At 36.6% G+C, this 14,015-nt stretch overlaps 1 long non-coding RNA gene across 1 annotated transcript; it reads left to right on the top strand.

Moving 5' to 3' along the window:
* The first annotated feature begins 1,081 nt into the window (after positions 1-1,081).
* LOC122751596 lies at positions 1,082-13,787 on the top strand. Its single transcript, XR_006355798.1, has 3 exons — positions 1,082-1,197; positions 3,353-3,425; positions 13,081-13,787. It is a non-coding gene; the product is annotated as an uncharacterized LOC122751596 (long non-coding RNA).
* Positions 13,788-14,015: the final 228 nt, after the last annotated feature.

A 14,015-nucleotide genomic window follows, 5' to 3' on the forward strand; every position in this document is an offset into this window, starting at 1 on the left:
TAATAAGTGTGTGTGTGTGTGTGTGTGTGTGTAGCTTCTTAGTTCAACACTCCATGCACCATAGACCACCTAGCTTCCTCCAACACTCAGACCTCAAGTATCTACAAGACCTGGGTTCAAATTCCTTCTGATAATTGCCATGTGACCACAAGCAATCATATCTTCTCTGAACCAGTTTCCTTGCGTGTAAGATGGGGATGATAATGCCAGTAGGAACTAACTCAGAGGGTGGATGCTGTAAAGTGCTCTGTAAATGTCAGTTATTATTAGACTACACAGCCCTTACAAGGCTTTCAATGCTGCGAATTTTATTTTTCAAAGGCAGTGGGGAAAGGAGAGGATGGCTATAGATCCTCAGCAACTCGGGGCCTTCTGAATTTCTCTATGCGCAGCAATTACATTTGTTCTGATTCGTGAACTGTAAAATCTGCAGCTTCCCTGACAAGCCCATGCTGCTTTGCCCAGCGGGTCTATGACTTAAGTCTCTCTTCATGTAGGAAGTGAGGAGAAAAAAGGCTTAAACAGCTGATGAATGAGAAGGGAACATTTCCCATTGAAGTACAGCGTGACTCTGGTCCCCTTCAGAAGTTAAACTGACCAAAAAAAAAAAAAAACCGAAAGAAAGAAAAAAAAAAACAGAGCATGAAATTGAAGTCAATAATTAGCCAGTCAGTCCCAGAGAGGAGATCTGGCCAGCCCAGCCTGAGGCTTTATGCTAAGTGATTATCTAGGCCAAGAAAGAAGAAGCTCCCCATTAGCCTCTCTCAACTCCCAGAGTTCAAACAGGTTTTACCTCGGGATAAGACTGCACTGAGTGGAGCTCAGTAGTAACAAAGATACAGCTAGGGAGATCAAAGGATTGGTCTGGCCTGGGCCCCTAGATTCAAAGCTGGGGCCCTGGCTGGGAGAGCTAACCAAATCAAGGATGTTCAGAGAAAGCCAGCTCCAGCTGAGCTATGCCTGGGGCGGGGGGGGGGGGGGGGGGGGGGGGGGGAGGTCTCTGGCCTGAGCATGGACCGTGTTTTCTGCCCCTTTTCCAGCATGGACTGAGCTTTGAACTTTTCGCCTCCCTTTCAGCCTTGGCCCAGCATCAAGGAAAGAACGGAGAACTGCAGAGAACAATTCACAGATCCAGGTGCTTCCTTTGGGAGGAGGCAGCCCTGTTCTTTTCACTGGGGAGATGAAAAAGTTCACAAGGTGAGGTGCAAGTCAACCAGGTGGTTCCCTCAATACTCATTGTCCGTGCCCTGGCCCCTCCTCCCTCCTACCATTTGTCCCTTACCAATTTTGTGTCTTAAGGGCTGATCCCCATATATAGCATGGGAACTTTCTTCATTGTGTGACTGAAAGGGAGGGAGATAGTAGGGTTTGGTCCTTGTAGGGAAAAAAAAATAGTGGGGCAGCTAGGTGGCACAGTGGTTAAAGCACCAGCCCTGGATTCAGGAACTGAGTTCAAATCCGATCTCAGACACTTGACACTTACTAGCTGTATGACCCTGGGCAAGTCACTTAACCCTTATCGCCCTGCAATGAGGAAAGATCAGACAGGCTTGGGGTTTAATCCCTTGGCCCATTCCATTTAGAAACTACTGGAGGGGCAGCTAGGTGGCGCAGTGGAAAGAGCACTGGCCCTCTAGTCAGGAGTACCTGAGTTCAAATCCGGCCTCAGATACTTAACACTTACTAGCCATGTGACCCTGGGCAAGTCACTTAACCCCAATTGCCTCACTAAAAAAAAAAAAGAAAAGAAAAAGAAACTACTGGAAATATCCCTACTTCTTCATGATAGAAGCTAGAATGATAGCTTAATAAAATAATAGCTTGAACGAAGTGGGGAAACATTCCCATTATATTTATCAGCTCTGCTCATGAGAGTAACCAAAGACGATGAGGTTCAGGGCAAGCACCCTAGTTCCTGATCAGAACTGTGGCTTTTAAACTTCCTGTCCTCAGGACCTCTTTGTATTCTTAAAAAGTATTGAGGACCCTAAATAGCTTTTGTCTATATGGCTTAGATCTCTGTTTACCCTATCAGAAATGAAAACTGATAAAGGTATAAAATATTAAATCATTTTTTAAAATAACAAACCCATGACATGTGAACATATTTTATGAAGATACCCATTTTCCAAAACAAAAGAAAAATCAGTATGAAGAGTACAATTGTTTTACATATTTTTGCACATCTCTTTAATGTCTGGCTTAATAGAAGACAGCTGGATTCTCATACAATAGCTAGCATTTGAATGGAACTTTAAGGTTTACAAAGCACTTTGCAAATATTATTTCATTTTATCCTCATAACCATGGGAAGGAGGTGGCTATTATTTTATTATTTTAACAGATGAGGAAACTGAGACAGGCAGAGGTTAAGTGACTTGCCCAGGGTCATACAGCTACTAAATATCTGAAACTGAATTTGAACTTGGGTCTATCCTGACTCCAGGTCCAGCACTCTGTCCACTGCAGCACCTAGCTTCTCTGTTCAAGCTATTGTGACACGTTGTTTTGGTGGAAGTATATGAAGAAATGTCATCCACACATAGACAGGTAGTTGGAAAAGGAAAGTGTTTTAATAGGCAAACAACATCTTAGTATTGGTATGTAACTAGCTTTGACCCCAGGATCAACTAAAAGGGTCTCTGGGACCACCAGGGGCCCTTGGATCACACTTTGAGAACCTATAGATTAGAAATTCAAGAGGTCATTGGGAAGTAAGAGTCATGCTCCCAGGCCCTTCCTTAAGAGGAATCTACACAGTTAAGTATTGGAGTCTCAGACTCCTTGCCCAGGGTTGATAGGATAAGATGTCCTAACATAGGACCAGAGGTCAGGAATGTCAAAGGACATTCCCAGAGGCCCTTAGGAATCTTCCTTCAGGAGGTAATCAAGGAGTCCTAAACTAACAACCTGATATCCTAATTAGGCATCCTAAAGTGGTAAAGAAAGTTCCAATTGTGAAAGAGTGGGGCTATAATGTTGGGGGTGGAGTGGGGAGCAGAGTAAGTGGGCCAAAAATCACTACAATATCAGAACACTGTTTCATTGATTTAAAACTAGAGATTATCTCAGAAGTCATCTCTACCCCACCACCCCCATTGTCCTTCATACAGAAGAAACAGAGTGGGCACATTAAATTACTTGAAGAAGTTCACACAGGAAGTGCCAGGGGAAGGATTAGAACCCTAGTCTTTGATTCCAAATCCAGTGGGTTGTTTTGGGGGGGTATTTTTTCCCACTGCACAGATCTGGTACCTCTAAGGTCACATGCCTTGCAACTGGCTCCAAATTCAGCCCTTTTTCCCACTGAAGCACAAATTTAATCTGGTCTCATGATTCTCTGTAAAAACAGGTGTTGAACCGGAAGGGAAGCCAGTGACACCAAGCCCCTCATTTTACAAATGAAGAAGCTAAGACTCAGCTGGGTGAGTTGCTTAGGATCATACCACTACTTAAATGTCTAAATCAGGATTAGAACACAGATCTTCCTGATTCCAAGTGCAGCATGCTATCCTGTCTGCCGCCCAACTAGACAGAAAAAATTCTCATTTGATTTTAAATACCCAGAAACTCTCAATGGTTTCTTCCAATGTTTCATAACTCTTCCCCCATAATATTGAGCTTTGAGGAAATTTTGCTATATCAAAACAGTTTCTGATGGATTATTTAACAGTGATGGTGAAGGGTATGTCACTGGGGTTGGAAACTTTCTGCTATTAAACAGCGATTTTAAAAGCTACTAATAAAGTTGTTGTCATTGGCAAACTATGGGCATGTGAGATCCATGCAGTGAAATGTGAAGTCTAGGCTTCCCTATTTTGAAAAAATTTTAGCATCCATTTTCTTTTGATAATTGACTCATGGAAAATATTAGTGGTTCCTATAAACATACATACTGACCACCCATGGTTTGTCCATTGAACATTGGCATTTGAACCTTCTAATTGAACTCATTAGCTCAAAGGATAAGAAACAGGAATCCTTATGTTGACTGGATCACAGTTAGCATAGCCAGAACATGGTTGAAAAGACCTACAAGACACAAAAGCGATGTTGGCAAGGATCAATTTCTTCTAGTCCTAAACCAACATGTGTGCTTTCTGTTAAACAAGTTAGACCACCCTAGCAGAAATTCTGGCCCCTGACTTATGATTAGCTTGAAAAGTTGGTCACTGAAGTTGCCTATGAAGAGGGAGAAAGGATATGTATTTGGCCTCCATCCCTAGTCTCGCCCAAGATGCGCTTGGTGTAACTGTAAAAGGAAGGGCAGAATACAATTTGGCTTCAATACAAAGGGACTAGGTTGAATGGAGAATAGATTCTTCCTGGACTGAGGTTAAAAGAAAGGAAGGGAATGGGTCAGTATGAGCTCAGTGTTGCTGAGTAGCAGAGAAAGGCTAGACTGAGCCTCAGGCTGAAGGAAAAGGAAGGGAGTAGCTCTCTGGCAAATCTTGACAAGGGTGTGTGTGTGTGTGTGTGTGTGTGTGTGTGTGTGTGTGTGTGTGTGTGTGTGTGTGCTTTCTTTCTCTCCCTGTTCCTCATCATACATACATGCATACATATACATATACACATACACATGTGTAATTATGTATATGTAATTATATATACACACATATACATAGGCATGTATGTGTGTATATATATTTTTTTTTCTAAAAACCAAAACAACTTCAGAAGAAGAAAAAAGAACCCAGGAAGCCAAGTAATCTTAGACATATACTAATGTCCCCATCTCTCCCATTTAAATTTTCTGGAGACACCAGAGCTGCTGTTAAATTAGCTCCCCTGGGGAATTCAGTCTGAGTCAACATCCTTTCAGCATAATTATTTGGGTGTTTCCTTAAAAAATAAATAATTTAGAAAAATAAATATTCGCTGAACAAATATTGTTAGGCGTAATAGGCTGCAGGTGATGATGGTTATTGAAAAGCAGATTATATTTTATGGGGTGTTATATCTTACTGAAACCCCATCCCCTCAAATTTCTGTTTGTTAATCCTACTCATTACTGCCAGGAAGATGAGAATTCTACAGGTTGGCTTCACAAAGGTCATCAGAGTATGAATGAGAAATTGGCTTTTTGTGGTTGTTGAAGAGAATGGGGTCAGTGACTGAGAGATACTCTCTTTGTTTCTTGTCAGATGTATTGTCTGGCTCTAGATATACAGCTCTTGTCCCTTGCATGGAGTCCTTTCCAATTCTGATTAATAATTCTAAAATATTTTGTATTATTAGGGATATTATTAAAATCTAACCCATTTTAGGGCAGCTAGGTGGCACCATAGTGGTTAGAGCACTGGGCTTAGAATCAGGAAGACTCATCTTCATGAGTTCAAATCTGGTCTTAGACACGTATTAGCTGTGTGACCCTGGATAAGTCATTTAATCTTGTTTGCCTCACTTTCCTCATCTGTAAAATAAGATGGAGAAGAAAATGGCAAACCACTTTAGTATCTTTGCCAAGAAAACCCCAAATAGGGTCACAAAGAGTCTGAAACAAGTAGAGAACAACAAACTTATTTTATGTAATTCTATTCTTCAATTTATTCATCTTTCCCTCAAGATAGCAGCTAAGTAGTCAGTCATTTATTTATCATATTTATCATTTATTAAATGCCTGCTATGTACCAGGAATTGTGCTAAGTGCTAGGAATACTAAAAAGGACAAATACAATCCTTGCCCTCAAGGAACTTCTAATGGGGGAGACAACATGAATAACAACAGCTATGGTATACCCTACTGCAGTATTCCAACAAGATCACAGTTCCTTGAGGTTTTGATTATTGTCTTATGTTGGCTAACTATATGTTACTGTCTTTCTTATTCTACCTTAATTCATTCCAGATTTCAAAGATGAAGTGATCAGATAGTTTGGAGTATTTCAGTCATGGACAGTGCTGGCTATGAAAATAAATAATCTGTATAGTGTGCAAATCATAGTAGGCTCAAAGCACAGAATTTAGCAAACCGAAAAGAAGTTATACACACTCTTCCCTCTTTCTCATCCATTCTAGTTCACTTTCTACTAAGTTTTGGGTCAGAGTGTGGGGTGGTAACTTTGTTTTCATAATGATTTGGGGGCCAAAGAAAAGGGGCAACTGTGTGGTGGTGCAGGAGGAAGGCTGACACTGGTGGATGGCTTGAACTCAGGAGTTCCAAGATTCAGTAGGGATTACATTGGCACCAACATGGTAAGTCCTCCTACCCCAGGAGTGGAGGACCATCAGGCTGCCCAAGGAAGGGAAAACAAGTCAAGGTTAGAAAAATGTAGCAGATCAAAGGTTCCATACCAATCAGTATTAGGATTGCAACTATAACTCTCCATTGTACTTCTAGCCTGAGAAAGATAGAGAAACCTAGTCTTTAAAATAAAAACAACAACAAAACACACAGTGAGGCAGCTAGGTGGCACAGTGGATAAAGCATTAGCCCTGGATTCAGGACCTGAGTTCAAATTTGACCTCAGACACTTGACACTTACTAGCTGTGTGACCCTGGACAAGTCACTTAACCCTCATTGCCCTGCCCAAAAGAAAAAAAAAAAGGAAGGTAATGGGAAGATGTCTGTGAGAAGATGTAGTTTTCCAGGAATGAAGAATTTCTAAAGACCTAAAGATTTTTGGAAACTGTTTCCAAGGCTGGTGATATTCAACTATTAAAAATATTTACAAAGTTCCTACTATGTGCAGAACATTGTTAAGATTAACTAGTTCTTAGTGCTTGCCCTCATGGAGCTCAAATCTTATAGGTAGAATAGACCTCAATATCAATGATACCAAAAGATACACAAGCGACGTAAGCCAAGTTTAAGTGAGGTTAGAGATGGGGAAGAACCACTAATGACTATAAGGATCAAGGAAGAAGTGGCATTGGAACTGAGGCAAAAAGGCCTTATGACATTTTACCTAGCAGAGCAAAGATGTCTAAAATGCTCCATATATCTTAAATTACATATTTGTATTTATCATATATGTAGAAATCTCTTTACAAATTACATCATTGTAAAATCATATATTTGTATTTATCATGTCTTAATCACTTTATAAATTACATACATGTAAAACCACACATGTGTAGTTATCACATATGTGTAAACAACTTTCCAAATGACATGTGTGTAAAATCATATATTTGTATTTATCACATATGTGTACATCTCTTTCCAAATGACATATGTAAAGCCATATAGTTAAACTTATCACACATGTGTAAATAATTTTGCAAATGGCATATTAGTAAAATTGTGTTTGTATTTATCATATATGTAAATCATTTTTAAAAGATATATTTATAAAATAATATATTTGTATTTATCATATATGTATAAACAATTTTATAAATTATATAAAATACATATTTATATTTATCACACATGTAGAAATCACTTTACAAATGACATTTATAAATATAATATATTTGTATTTATCATATATTATAAATCACCTTACAAATTACATTTTTATAAATATATGTTTATATTTATCATATATGTGTAAATCACTTTACAAATGACATATTTGTAAATATATGTTTGTATTTATCCTATATATTAATTACTTTACAAATGATATTTGTATCACATATTTGTATTTATCGTATATGTGTAAGTCATTTTACAAATGACATTTATAAATATCACATCTCTGTATGTTCTATAAACACTGATGGTCATACAAAAATGTTGCAGGAAAAGGCCTAGACTTAGACATTTAGAGCCTGACTGTGATATTTACAAGCTCTGTGACCTCATCTAAGTCACTTAATTGACTCAGTTTCCTTATCTGTAGAAAAAGAAGGAGGAGGAGGTTTGTAATAGGTTTGTCACAGGATCATTGAGAGAGAAAAGCTTTATAAACCTTTAAAGAGGTTTATGAATCTGAGCTTTTTTTCCCCTTCAGATCCAGTCTGAAAATTATGGATCTCAAACACTACTCCAAGGCAAAGGGATGACTTCATTTTTCTCATAATAGAATATGAAGGGACTTCATCAGTAGGCAGAGTAAGCCCTACTGCCCAACATTGGGCTTGTTGTAGGTCTTTGCCTAAATAAATCACTGAATTACACATTCAAAGTGGCTCCCCATAGCGCCCAGGATTTCGTATCAAACAAAATGTCACAGCTGTTTTTTGTGTCTTGACTAAGAAATAATAATAACAAAGATATATTTTTTTACCACTGAGTCAATCAGAGGGTAGTTGTCTTTTTTTTTTTTTTTTTGCAAGAAGAAGAATATTTTAAACACGGGGAACATCTGACAAAAACTGCTATGAAATCCATCTTTTGGTGAATGTCAGCCAGTGATGTACCTGGCCATGCCTTGGGCCTTCCATGGGTCATTTCCTGAGCACTGAGGCACAAGAAGAAAGCCAATTTGGGGGCAATTTTGTTTAACAATCTAGGGCGTGACCCACCCATTTCAGTTTCTAGTTGCCAAATATTTCAACTTTCAGCCATATCTTTTAGCACATGACCTTTCTGAATTGTCTGACTCTAGGACTGGCAGTCTATTCACTGTGTCATCCAGCTGCCTCTAAAAATAGAGGACTGGACCTTGAGTCAGGAGGAACTGAGTTCCAATCTGGCCTCAGACACTGCCGTGTGACCCTGGGTAAATCACTTAACCCTGTCTGCTTTAGTTTCCTCATTTGTAAAATGAGCTAGAGAAGGAAATGGCAAACCAGTCCAGTATCTCTGCCAAGAAAACCCCAAATGGGATCACAAAGAGTCAGACATGACTAATCAACTAAATAACACCACCATAGTGCATTTAGCCATTCTCCAGTCAATGGATATCCATTTTGTTTCTAGTTCTTTGCTACCATAAAAGTGCTATCATGTATATGGAGCCTTTGTTTTTGTCAGTGACCTCTTTGGAGTCTATCCCTAGCAGTGGGGGGTCTTTGAATCAATGAGTGTAAATACTTTAGATACTTAATTTACATAATTTATCATTATGTTCCAGAAGAGTTGTACTAATTCACAATTCTACCAACAATGCATCAGTTTGCTGGTCTTTCTATAACCCCTTTAATATTGATGATTCCCATTTATTTTCTTCTGCCAATTTTCTGGGTTTGAGGTAAAACCTCCAGTTTTTTAATTTGCTTTTCTATTCTTACTAGTGACTTGGAACATTCTTTTCTATAATCTATAATCTATAATTCTATAATCTATAATCTATAATTCTTCATATGAGAACATATTTTTCATATCCTTTGACCTCTTATCTATTGAGGAATGATTTTAGTGTATTCGTGTTAATTTTCTATATAATGTAAATACTAAATCCTTATCAGAAACATTTGATACCAAATATTTCACCATTCAACTACTTCCCTTCTTATACTAGATGCATTAATTTGTTTTATATATTAAAGCTTTACAATTTAATATAATAAAAATTATGTATTTTATACATAATTATGTATTTTATTATATTTGTAATAGCCTCTTTACTTTGGTGAGGAATTCATCTCCTATTTATAACTGAAAAAGAAATGTAATATGCTTCTCATATTTTTTATGGTATGATCCTTAATATTCAGGTCACAAATCCATTTTGAATTTATTATGAAATATGGTATAAGATGTTGGTTTAAGTTCAATTTTTACCATACTGCTTTCCAAGTTCCCCAGAAGCACTTATCAAATGTGGAATTCTTTTCTAGGTAATTTATATTTCAGGTTTATCAAACAGTAAATTACTGTGTAACATTATTTCTTAATCTCCCTTTTCCAGTCTTTTATTGATCTAATTTTCTATTTTTAAACTAGTAACAAAGAGCTTTGAAGGTGGTTGTTTTATGATGATGACTTGAGGTCTAGAAGTGCTCATCCCTCATTTTTCATATTTCCCCTTGATATTCTAGATCCTTTGTTCCTCTAAATTAATTTTGTTATTATCCTATCAAGCACTATAAAATGTCTCTCTGGTAATTTGATTGGTATAATATTAAGTCTGTAAATTAACTTTGATAGTATTGTTATTTTTATTATGTTGGCATGATCCAACCACGAGCACTGACTATTTCTCCAGCTTTTAAATTTGTTCTTTATTTCCTTGAGGAACATTATGTAATTGAATCTATACAAGGATTGATTGCTGTTTGGTAGATCGATGCCCAAATGTTTTATGCATTTTGTTGTTATTTCAAATAGTTATTTTATTATTATAGCTATTTCTATTATTGCCTTTTGGATTCTGTCAGTAATATATAGAGATGCTGTTTGTTCGTGTGTATTATATCATAGCCTGCAACTTTACTGAAATTATTGTCTCAATTCGTTCCTTTGAAGATAGCCTAGGATATTCTATGTAAATCATCATGTCATCAGCAAAGGGGTACAATGTTGTCTCTTTGTCCATCTTTTGTGTGTCTGTGTGAGAGAGGCAATTGGGGTTAAGTGACTTGCCCAGGGTCACACAGCTAGTAAGTGTTAAGTGTCTGAGGCCAGATTTGAACTCAGGTCCTCCTGACTCTAGGGCCAGTGTTCTATCCACTGCACCACCTAGCTGCCCCCTCTTTGTCCATTTTTAAGGTTTTAATGTCTTTTTCTTCTCTTGTTGATATTGCTAGAATTTTTAGAACCATAGTGAATAATAATAATAGAGAGAGAAGGCATCCTTCTTTTACCCCTATGCTTATTCAGAAAGGGTCTAGTATATCACCACTGATATGATGATTCTTCTTGGTTTTCGGTGTGTACAAAAAAGATCCCTCTATGGCAATACTTTTTAGGGTTTTTAGATTGTACTTTGTCAAAGGTTTTTTTCTGCATCTGTTAAAATAATCATGTGGTTTGGGGTTTTGATGTGAGTAATTATGTTGATTATTTTCCTAATGTTTAACCATCCTTATATCTCTGATATGAATCCAACCTGGTCATGATGATTGATTTCTTGGATAAATTTCTATGTTTAGTAAGACTTTAATGAAATTTTTTGAATTGCTATACCTTAATGATGTTGGTCTATTGTTCTTCATTTGTGCTTAATCCTTCCTAGGTTTATGTATTAGGAAAATATTTTTTGTCATAAAATGAGTTGGATAGATTACTTTTGTTCTCAAATTTTTAGAATAATTTGTATAGTAAAGCTATTAATTGTTCCTTAAAAGTTTTCTATAATCTTTCTACAAATCTACCAGGGCCAGAAATTTATTTTTCCTCTCTTGTGGTTCTTTTTCAGCTAGCTTGATTTCCTTCTCTGAGATCTGGTTACTTATGATCCCAATTTGCTACCTTATTACTTTAGATATTTTATTTTTAAGGTAATTCTCTTTTTTATGTGTTCTCTTTTGTGTTTATTTTTTCTTGGACTATTCATAGTGGGTTGAAACTGACTATATTTTAACAGACAGGAAAAGACTTATTATGCAGGTGGGAGTTATCCCTGAGTCAACTGTCTATGTACAGTCAGACCATTGACTCATCAGAGTTAATATCAGAATGTATAATAAATAAAAAGAAAGAATAATATTGAAAAGATATGAGTATAAAATTAATAAGATTTAACTCCAAATTGTTTAAACAGACTATTGAAAATCCAAAATTACAAATAAACAACAGAAATCACATCAATACTAACTACAATAATGTTGTCCAGAAGTTAAACACATGTAAATTAATTACTATGACAAAGAGAACAAAAGAACTCAGGAAGTACCTTAGCTATCAAACCTTTGATCTATTTGCTAAATGGAGAGAGATGACTGCCAAAGGTAGCATCAGATTAGAATACAAACTTTTGTAAAATCTTACAAAAAGAAGAATGATGAATGATTATGAGTAGTATGATCTCATAAAGCAAAGAGAATTAGTGGAGGGTAAAAGCAGTCTAAAGAAAGTTTGGCAAGATGTCCAACTAAGCAAGGTCATCCCCAGGGTATTCAAAGATAAAAATGCAAAAATGTCTATAAACATAAGAAAAATAAAAAAGTTCAAAAAAATATTATAACAAACTATTTGTTCCCATCATGGATAGTGGAACCACTACAACTGAACCCTAACATAACAGTCCTTGAAATGTTTACAGAAAGAACAGAAGGCACTGAAGAGAAAAAAGAGGTAAAGCAATCGGATTGAATTAAATATTTGCAGAGGATATGTATGCTGGAAGTGATACAATTGAGGGACTTTCTTATAAGGTATCTAATGGAGGGAAGATTTCAAAAATGAAATCCCCCCAAAAAGGTAGCCATGAACAAATCAACAACTACCAACCTATATGTGCATCTATTCACAGAGAACATAGTCATTGAGGATATTAAGTAGGGGACAGACTTTCACAAATTGTATTCAACCATGGACCATTTTCCTTCATGAAAATTAACTTGAAAATTTAGGAAATATAAGATTTCATTGTACTCATTGATTATGAAAAAGGTTTTGATTAGGTACAAGATAATACTTTACAGATTCTTTTACCATCAAGTGTCTTCTATCCATATATGTCTATTTCTATGTCTATCAAGCTAATTCAGAATTCCTGGAAAATTTAATAGAAATTAACTGTTCATCGACTCTATAAGTAAATATTAGATGAAGAATAAAATAGCAAAAGATATGCTAGCCAAAAGTATTTGCCAGTGAGATGAAGGAGATTCAGCATGAAGTACATATCCCAAAAGGATTTCTTATGGCTGATGAGTTCCAGAGACAGAGAGAGAGAGAGAGACAAATATATATATATATAGAGAGAGAGAAAGACAGAGAGACAGAGACAGAGACAGAGGGAGATTATGCTGATTGCATCAAGCCCCGAGACATTGTAGAGCCTTCTGGAAGGTATTTCTCATCAATCAAAAGAGTTTAGCCTGTTCATCCACACAGTAAAGACCAAATGGATGAAAAATGTCTATTGCCCAGATGTCAAAGTATATCTGAAAATATGTCCTAAAGATTTTGTCCAGTAGTACATATATTTGAAACAAACAATATAGATGAACAATGTACTGATCTCCAAGTAGAAAAAGAGAAAGACATGATTCCTTTCATGAAACTGCAAAATATGTTTTACTTACTACTAACTTCCCATAAGAGCAAATGGCTATTTTTCAATACTATCATTTTACAGGAGTTGCTTTATGACATCAAGACTTGGCATACCACTGCCTCCAAAGAACGGACAATGAGAATCACACCGAGAGCCATGGGAAGGTGCCTAGTAGATGTGACAAACAGAATGCAACATATGATCGGTGAGGAACTCTGAAGAAGAATGAAAATAAAGGATTCATCAAAGAATAATATGACAGAAAGAGAAGATGGACTGGTGGCAAGAACAAGAAATGCAGATGGGCGACCAGAATACTCCAATGGTTCCCCAATAATGCTGGGATAAATGGAGGAAGGATAGACTTTGTGTAGTGAACTTTTGGGGAAAGTAGGCATGGATGGGTTAATTAATGAGATACCGCTGCATTGGAATATTTGAGAGAATGCTAAATGATTAATGACCATATTCTGATCTCTCATTATAGCACAAGGATGATCCTAGGTTTTCAAAGACTGTCCTAGCAGAGAACAAAATCTATGTTTAGTTTCACCAGACTCAAAAGACTTTGAATATGTAGGTTGTATGGTTATCTTCTGAGCACTAGCTTAGGAAGGAGAGCAGAGGTTTATCACCAGAAGGTTGTCCTAGTACTAGATAGATGATATGTGTGTGTAGAGGGGGTAAAAGTATTGGCTGCAGAAATTCATTCCTGTCATCTGCCAATGCTCATACAAAATTGTGCTCTACATCACTGGAGAAAATAACTAAGGAATGAATAAAAATACCCTTAAAGGAATTAAGTCAATTACTATTACAATAATGTTATTATAATAACAGGTAATTTAAAGAATAAAACCTCTTCAAATCTATTGTGGCTGAGATAATATTATTAGGACAAATTATTGCATTGATTCATTGGTATTGGATCAAACAGTCTTTTGCTAGCTGTAGGCAGCTTTGTTTTTTTAACTGTGGCCAAGGTTACCATGACTATCCCCAGGTAAATGGCAAAT

Source organism: Dromiciops gliroides, chromosome 3, assembly GCF_019393635.1.
Source record: "Dromiciops gliroides isolate mDroGli1 chromosome 3, mDroGli1.pri, whole genome shotgun sequence".
In the NCBI taxonomy this organism is placed as follows: Eukaryota; Metazoa; Chordata; class Mammalia; order Microbiotheria; family Microbiotheriidae; genus Dromiciops; species Dromiciops gliroides.